This window comes from Bos javanicus, chromosome 7, assembly GCF_032452875.1.
Source record: "Bos javanicus breed banteng chromosome 7, ARS-OSU_banteng_1.0, whole genome shotgun sequence".
NCBI classification, from domain to species: domain Eukaryota; kingdom Metazoa; phylum Chordata; class Mammalia; order Artiodactyla; family Bovidae; genus Bos; species Bos javanicus.
In genome coordinates, this window is record NC_083874.1 from 13,900,284 (window position 1) to 13,909,979 (window position 9,696).

Sequence of the window (9,696 nt, forward strand, 5' to 3'; positions counted from 1 at the left end):
TTGATGAAAAAGGAAAGTGAAAAAGTAGGCTTAAAACCCACCATTCAGAAAACTAAGATCATGGCATCCGGTCCCATCACTTCATGGCAAAAAATGAGGAAACAGTAGGAGACTATTTTCTTGGGCTCCAAAATCACTGTAGATGGTGGCTGCAGCCATGAAATTTAAAAAGACGCTTACTCCTTGGAAGAAAAGCTATGACCAACCTAGACAACATATTAACAAGCAGAGACATTACTTAGCCAACAAAGGTCCATGTTGTCAAGCTATGGTTTTTCCCATAGTCATGTATGGATATGAGAGTTGGACTATAAAGAAAGCTGAGCACCAAAGAATTGATGATGCTTTTGAACTGTGGTGTTGGAGAAGACTCTTAAGAGTCCCTTGTACTGCAAGGAGATCCAACCAGTCAGTCCTCAAGGAAATCAGTCCTGAATATTCATTGGAAGGACTGATGTTGAAGCTGAAGCTCCAATACTTTGGCCACCTGATATGAAGAACTGGCTTCTTAGAAAAGACCCTGATGCTGGAAAGATTGAAGGCAGGAGTAGAAGGGTATGACAGAGGATGAGAAGGTTGGATGGCATCACCAACCCCATGGGCATGAGTTTGAGAAAGCTCCGAGACTTGGTGATGGACAGGGAAGCCTGGCCTGCTGGAGTCCATGGGGTCACAAAAAGTTGAACACAACTGAGTGACTGAACTGAACTGAATAGATTTTCAGTATATCTGATGAATAAATCTTGTGTTTTTAAAACCTGTATCATTACAAACTTTATCTCCTGATTACCCCTTTATTGAGAGAGGTATTTTAGTGTCCCAGTATGACTGTGGATATTAGGTTGTTTTTTAAATTATTTTATTTTGAGGCCATAGAACTGGAAGCACACAAATGTAGTCATTTTATATGTTTCTGATAAATTATCCTTTCATTCTTAAATAGTGTGTGTTCTTTTCCTGTTAATAAGTATTTATTCCCAACCCAGGGATCGAACCTGGGTCTCCCACATTGTAAGCAGACGCTTTACTGTCTGAGCTACCAGGGAATTCCCTCACTTGATATAAATGTGAGCTATTGACCTACTGCATGCATGGTAAGTTGCTTCAGTGGTGTCCAACCCTTTGTGACCCTGTGGCCTGTAGCCTGCCAGGTTCCTCTGTCCAAGGGATTCTCCAGGCAAGAATACTGGGGTGGGTTGCCATGCCCTCCTCCAGGAGATCTTCCTGATCCAGGGATTGAGTCCACATCTCTTTAAGTCTCCTGCATTGGCAGGCAGGTTTTTTACCACTAGCACCACCTGGAAACCCCCAGGGTAACATTTTATCCCTACCAGTTTTAAAGACAACCAGAAACAACTTAACCTTTCTTCATTACCATATTATTTGTGATGTTCCTTGCAACACCAAGAGACATCTCCACAACATCCCTTGTGGGAGACAAAGAGACCTGGAGGTCCCCAGAAGCTGTCCAACCAAAGACACCAGCAACCCTCACCTATCTCTCTGTTGCTCCTTGCTTGGCTTCTGTAGTGATTTGTTCCCCAACCTACTGGGATATGAGGGATCTCATCCATAGAGACTGGTGGTTCAGTATTTAATGAAAAATGAAAAGGGGGAGGGACATTTTGTTCTAATTCCCAGGAAATCTCAGAAGGTTTCTCAAATCAGTTTGTAAAGCTCCTGGTCAGTGTGCTTGGGCTCTGATGAATGCCACTGCCTATCAACATGAAAAAGCATCTTACTGAAAATCAAACTTAGAAAGTAGGGATTGCCCCACCTTGGCTATAGACTCTAGTCTCTCTGAAGTTGACAGGGCCATTCTAGAAAGGGAGGCTACTGCTCAGAGCAGGAGTCCCTCAGGACCATCAGGAGCTTATCAAGGTAAGTATCTTAACAAAAATAAAAAAGGGAAAGGCAGGAAACCAAAAGAAAAAGTATAAAGGCTGGGGCTTTACAGGTTTACAGGTAATCTCCTCAACCCCTATCAAAAAAAGGGGAAACTAAATATTATACACCAAGCAGTTGTGAAATCTAGCAAATGTAATGCTAGTCTCAGCTTGCTTACTGATTTAAAAACAAAATGAAATAAATAAAATTCAAAGAAAAATTTGTCCCAGGACTCCCCAGACAGGCTTAGAGATGCCTGGTGTGTACCGATCCCTTCTGTTGGGGCCTCGAGGCCTCTCAGAACCAGGTCCAGGGGCCGCTACCGCAAAATGTAAGGGCGCCTCCACAGGGTCATTCTGGTTTCATCTTGTGCTCTGCTCTTCAAAAGCATCCACAGCAACCTTTATGAGTTTTCTTCAAGAGGTGAGGAATTTCTGACTTTAAAGTCGACTCCAACCTCGTGTCCTCACATCCTTACAGTCCTGGAGATTCTGGTGAGCAGTAGGGGAAAGTGGTGGTCCATGTTTGGATATGTTAAAGGTTATTGATATTTTAACAAAAAGAAGCTAACCTTTAGATACAGAATGTTAAAAGAACTTAAGCATGAAGAAAGTCTGTGGAAGAAGTGAATAAACAAAAGCAAATTGAATGAAAATGGAATTGAAAACTAACATGAGAAGGTGATTTTCTGAAGAGACTCACAAAACAGATGAATGTTGGACTAAGTATGATGGGGCATTGCTCCTTGTCCAAGGCAAGGAGAGAGTGCAGAACTGTTTTGAGTGTTTCCGATGAAGACCTGTGGAGGCTTGCCAGTACTTTCATGTATTCTGAATTCTTTTGTAAAAAGTTTCATAAATTTTTTTGTAATCTTTTTGGGTCAAGTATGGGAGACCTAATGATTTCTCCCTTCTTTATTTTGCCCAGGAAATAGCAAAATATATGTAGGGTGTCTGTGTGTCCTGTTTCTATGTGTGTGTAGGGTAACGATTTTTTTTTTTACCTGTTTGATTGTTTTCCCATATTACTAATGAATTGATTTATCAATTATTCTTTTGTTGTCTATCTTCTGTAATAAGAATGATGGATATTTAATGCCTATAATATTTTCTGTATATGTTACTGTTCTCAAGTGATTGCCTGGCATAGTGGCATTGAAAGAATAAAGGAATAATCCACTGATGGTTAAGAATCTGCGTCCAATGTGGGAGACCTGTGTTCGATCCCTGGGTTGGGAAGATCCCCTGGAGGAGGGAAGGCTACCCACTCCAGTATTCTGGCCTGGAGAATTTCATGGACTGTATAGTCCATGGGGTCACAGAGTTGGACACAACTGAACGACTTTCACTTTCAAGAACTTAAAGAGGCCCAGAGCTTCAAACTTCTCTAACATCCATTAAGAGAAACTCAAGGGTGTTGACCAAATAAACGTTTTATGTTCTCCCTTCATAAGCCCAGAAGCACCCTGCGTGCCTGCTAAGTCACTTCAGTCATTTCCGACTTTGCAAACCTGTGGTCTGTAGCCTATGAAGCTCCTCTGTCCATGGGGATTCTCCAGGCAAGAATACTGGAGTAGGTTGCCATGCCCTCCTCTAGGGGATCTTCTCCACCCAGGGATCAAACCAGGCAGGTGGGTTCTTTACCATTAGCACCACCTGGGAAGCCCTTTTAGCAGCAGCCTACACCAGTGCTTTTCCGATATAAATATAATGTATAGATCATGTACATAAGAAAATATTTTCAGTGCCTACAATAAACAAAAATGAAAGATGAAATTTGTTTATATGAATATATTTTATCCTATATATACTCAAGTATTAATTAAACACTTAGTCAGTATTAAAAATGAAATGAGGAGGGCATGGCAACCCACTCCAGTATTCTTGCCTGGAGAATCCCATAGACAGAGGAGCCTGGCAGGCTACAGTCCATAGGGCTGCACAGAGTTGCACATGACTGAAATGACTTAGCACACACACACACATAAAACAATGAGATGTTTTACATTGTTTTCTTCATGCAAAGGGATTTGAATCCACCGGACATTAAATTTTTATCCTATATACTTGATTTCTGTTTAGAGTTTACATAATTCACAGTGGAAAGAGTAGATTCCAATAATCAAGTTGTTCTAAACATATACATAAGGTATAAGCTCCTAATGAGAGATCTGGTACATAATGTCTTCAGTGAATAGCAATTGATGTTACTGATATTGTCATATAGAGGATACTCTTTTTGTAACTATCATCTACATAGACCTAATTTATGATGTTGTATATGAGATAACTAGTATTTCTTGTTTGGTGTTTGGTATGAAGCAAGACTCCAGATAACCCAATCTCCCAGGGGATGAAGATATCCCTATCCGCTTATATTTATAAGCTGCCTTACATGGTCTTGACATCAAAGAATGAAATTTAGAGGCAAATTTTACCATCATTACAACATTGCCAGGAGCCAGCATGGGAGTCCCCACCCCATGACAAGGTCATGTGGGAGATACAAGGTGAGCCAGAATTCAAGGGGTGCCCCTCTGGGCCTGCCTGAGTGTCTACCCCAAAACCTGAGCCTGTTTTACTATTTCATGACTTTCACCAACTCCTTTGACAGTCACGAGGGGCTATCCCCAACCACTCTTATCTGTAAGAAAAGCAACTTAGAGCTCTAGTTACTAAGTCTCCAGGGTATAATAAGGTGTGTTGCAATTGTGATCCCCTCAGAAAGCCTTCTAACCTGCCCAACAGGTTTCCGGACTCCTACAGCTATGCATGTGATTGTTAATAGTCCTGCAACAGTATGAGGTACAAGGAGAGTCAGTTATTTTAACAATACAGAGCCTCCTGGAGAGTTAGAAAATGTCAAAATAGAACCAATAGAAAATTCTTTGTCGAGTTAATGCCTGCTGTCAAGTTTCCATATTTCCCACCCACTATGGAAACAGGGTCAGACTCTATTTTTCTGGGCTCCAAAATCACTACAGATGGTGACTGCAGCCATGAAATTAAAAGGCGCTTACTCCTTGGAAGGAAAGTTATGACCAACCTAGATAGCATATTCAAAAGCAGAGGTTTGAATATGCCTTTGCCAACAAAGTTTGGTCTAGTCAAGGCTATGGTTTTTCCTGTGGTCGTGTATGGATGTGAGAGTTGGACTGTGAAGAAGGCTGAGCACCGAAGAATTGATGCTTTTGAACTGTGGTGTTGGGAGAAGACGCTTGAGAGTCCCTTGGACTGCAAGGAGATCCAACCAGTCCATTCTGAAGGAGATCAGCCCTGGGATTTCTTTGGAAGGACTGATGCTAAAGCTGAAACTCCAGTACTTTGGCCACCTCATGTGAAGAGTTGACTCATTGGAGAAGACTCTGATGCTGGGAGGGATTGGGGGCAGGAGGAGAAGGGGACGACAGAGGATGAGATGGCTGGATGGCATCACTGACTCGATGGATGTGAGTCTCAGTGAACTCCGGGAGTTGGTGATGGGCAGGGAGGCCTGGTGTGCTGCAATTCATGGGGTCACAAAGAGTCGGACACGACTGAGCGACTGATCTGATCTGATGTCCCTGAAAGTGTATTGATTAATATAGTTGATATATAAGAAATATAAGTTGAAGCTTTAATGTTAATAATAACCTTGGACCCCTAAGCTAATAAATTCTTCCTTTAATTACCCCCACTGCACCCTTGCCCTATAGGAATGCAACTCTGCCTAGTGCTTTTGGGGAGTGGTACTAAACTCTAAAGTCACCTTTGGAGAAAATAAGTCTTTCTGCTGACTAACTCTTATCAGAAGAAAAATGTTAGCAGGTCTCCTGACCAGAAGATGATGTAAATCGTAAAGCCTTTGTATCTGAAGAAAAGCCTGGTTTCAAGGTCTGCTGACCTTGCATGACTTTACATCCCCTATTATCTTCTATGTACAACTTTGGGTATAAAAGCGCCTGCTGGAAATAAAGCTACGGACCCTGCTCACTAAGCTCGGTCTCCCCGTGTCGTTCTTTCTCGTCTCCTTTTCTTTCCTTTTGTCTCTACTCTTTCTTCAGGCCAAAGTAATTGGAACGTGGGGGTATATTGATTTCCCACGTAAACCAATTATAATTAGGCCTCTGATTCTCTCCACTGACGCTATCCCTTTTCGCCAACGCCGTCATCCTGAGGGAATCCCTGGATCCTACAGGGGCTGGACCCCGGTACAACATGACAGCTATATGTCCCATGAGAAGTCTTTGTTAATGCCATTTTTCAGAGACCCTAGGTTAGGATCTGCCAGTTTCCTTTAGTCTGGGCCTGAGCTGTCATACTTCTGGTTCATCTAGGAACTGCTGAAGGAATACTGTTCTCTAAGTCAGTTTTCTGGAATGTGTGTTAGGTAGAGTTGCTGTATAATATTATTCATGTATTTTATTGTCTTGGCAAGTGAAAAGTCACATTACCCAGATCTTAAGGTCCCTTACATGTAAAATGAAGCCACTGTCTTTTCCTAATGGGCAGCGTGGCTCACCATCCCCTTTTCTGGCTCCAGGTGAGACACGGCTATTCTGGTATTTCACAGCAGTAGTGTGGATTTATGTGAGATTTCTTGGATGTGAAGAATATTCAGAAGTTTCGAGCTAGAGTGGAATGACTTTCAGGCAGTGACTGTGGGAATTATGACCATCTTTGTGTGCCCATGCCTTCTTTCTTTTCTCCTAGGTGTTCTTTCTAAAGGCCCTTTCTGCCTTCCTGAGGGAAAGATAAACAGAAAGGATGATGTCTGAGTGTTTGAGAAGTTGCTCTTGGTAAGAAGACAGAGTATCCTTCTACAAAATGGCCTGCTGCATCCACCAGTGGACACATTTTGTTTAGGTAGGCCCTTGTCCAGAACTTCTTAAAGAAAAGCCACTGCAGGACTCAGTCCCTAGGAAATCCCCTCCCAAAATGGAGTCTTATTCTGGTGACACATTCAGTTCAGTTCAGTCACTCAGTTGTGTCCAACTCTGTGACCCCATGGACTGCAGCATGCCAGGCTTCCCTGTCCATCACCATCTCCCAGAGCCTGCTCAAACTCGTCTCCATCAAGTCTGGTGCCATCCAACCATCTCATCCTCTGTTGTCCCCTTCTCATCCTGCCCTCAGCCTTTCCCAGCATCAGGGTCTTTTCCAGTGAGTCTGTTCTTTGCATCAGGTGGGCAAAGTATTGGAGCTTCAGCTTCATCATCAGTCCTTCCAATGAATATTCAGGATTGATTTCCTTTAGGATTGACTGGTTTGATTTCCTTGCAGTCCAAGGGATTCATTACCCTGAATGATCTCAGTATTTTGGTAATTACCTCCTAATACTGCCTCTCACAATGATGACTGCATTGTTTTTGTTTTGCATGTACACGGCCTCCAATTGGCTTACAACTGTGCAGCCAAAGGGAAATGCTTTTAGGCTCACTGTATTTGGATAAGTTCATGTATTCCTTGTTCCTGCAGAGCCATAGCTGAAGAATCATGAGTGAGTGCAGATGGAAGAGAACCTAGGACCAATGTGACCTGGGAGAGATGAGATGTTGAATACCTCTTCCTAGGGGTCACCCATCTTCATTCCCCACTAAACATTGGTGGAAATCTTACTTTACTCAAGCTAGTATGTGTGTGATGGTTTAGGACTCAATGACCTTTGCTGATGTGGTTGTGGACTTCACCCAGGAAGAGTGGACTTTACTGGACCTCTTTCAGAGAAAGCTATACAGACATGTGATGCTAGAGAACTACAAGAACCTCACCACAGCAGATAAGGCTGCCATCATTCCTATAGCCTCTTAGAAAACAGATATTAGTGATGCACTTACTCTTGCAGCATGATGTTGTTCAGTCACTCAGTCATGTCCAACTCTTTGCGACCCCATGGACTGCAGCACGCCAGGCAACCCTTCCCATCACCATCTTCTGGAGCTTGCTCAGACTCATGTCCATTGAGTCAGTGTTGCCATCCAACCATCTCATCTTCTGTCCTCTCCTTTTCCACCTAACTTCAATCTTCCCCAGCATCAGGGTCTTTTCTAATGAGTCAGCTCTTCCCATCAGGTGGCCAAAATACTGGAGCTACAGCTTCAGCATCAGTCCTTCCATTGAATATTCAGGATTGATTTCCTTTAGGATTGACTAGGTTGAGCTCCTTGCAGTCCAAAGGACTCTCAGGAGTCTTCTCCAACACCACAGTTCAAAAGCATCAGTTCTTCAACACTCAGCCTTCTTTATGGTCCAATTTTCACATCCATAGATGACTACTGGAAAAACTATAGCTTTGACTATATGGACCTTTGTTGGCTAAGTAATGTCTGCTTTTTAATACACTGTCTAGTGTTTTTCATAGCTTTTTTCCCAAGGAGCAAGCATCTTTTAATTTCATGGCTGCTGTCACCATCTGTAGTGATTTTGAAACCCAGGAAAATTAAGTCTGTCACCGTTTCCATTGTTTCCCCATCTATTTGCCAAAAAATGATGAAACCAGAGGACTGATATTGAAGCTGAAACTCCAATACTTTGGCCACCTGATGCAAAGAGCTGACTCATTTGAAAAAAAACCCTGATGCTGGGAAAGATTGAGGGGAGAGAAGACTCATCTCCCCCTCTGAGGGACAACAGAGGATGAGATGGTTGGATGGCATCACCAACTCAATGGACATGAGTCTGGGTAAACTCCGGGAGGTGGTGATGGACAGGGAGGCCTGATGTGTTGTGGTTCATGGGGTCGCAAAGAGTCAGACATGACTGAGCGACTGAACTGAACTGATGGAACCAGATACCATGATCTTGGTTTTTTGAATGTTGAGTTTTAAGCCAGCTTTTTCATTCTCCTCTTTCACTTTCATCAAGAGGCTCTTTAGTTCCTCTTTGCTTTCTACCATAAGGGTGGTGTCATCTGGATACCTGAGGTTATTGATATTTCTCCCAGCAATGTTAATTCAAGCTTGTGCTTCATCCAGCCTGGCATTTTGCATGATGTACTCTGTATATAAGTTAAATAAGCAGGGTGAAAATATAAAACCTTGATGTAGTCCTTTCCCAATTTGGAACCAGTCCATTGTTCCATGTCCAGTTCTAACTCTTGCTTCTTAACCTGCATACAGGTTTCTCAGGAGGCAGGTAAGGTGGTCTGGTACATTGCAGCAAGGGTGATGTTAAATCTGAATATAATGGAAACTCACTAGTCTTCACATGAATGGGTTTCAATTCTGGTGGTGTCTGAAATTGTAGTTTGAAGACTAACTGTATCACCATCGTTCTTAGACATGTGCATTCTCAGACTCCCAGACTCCACCTTTGACCCACTGAATGAAACTGCAGCATTGGCACCCAGTCATCTATGTCCTAACAAACACTGGACTTGACTCTCATGAAGAACAAAGTTTGACAATCATTGGTATATTGGTTTCTCCATGTGAATGAACTTCTCTTTTTGCACTTAGTTTCCCATTTCAAAAAAAAGTCTTGGCTTTGTCATTGTGTATATCAATCTGAACGTGGACTTGAGATGCCAAAGAGAAACAATCTTTGTGGAAAACAGATATAGGTGAATTCCCATTTTTATCTATTCTGAAATACTTTTATCACATTTTTAGAAATACAGGACCTGATTCATTGGATAATTTCTCCTGTTTTGCAGGAGCTTCTTTAATTAATATATCTTTCCTCAGGGACAGGATATCAATCATTGAAACCCACTCTAATATCTTGGTTGAAATAAAATTTGAGGACAGTGGAAAGAAGAGGAGTCTTCCAAGGTGAGTGATTCCTGGTCAACGAAACTTTCAGTACATTTGGAATAATAGTGAGGAGACTT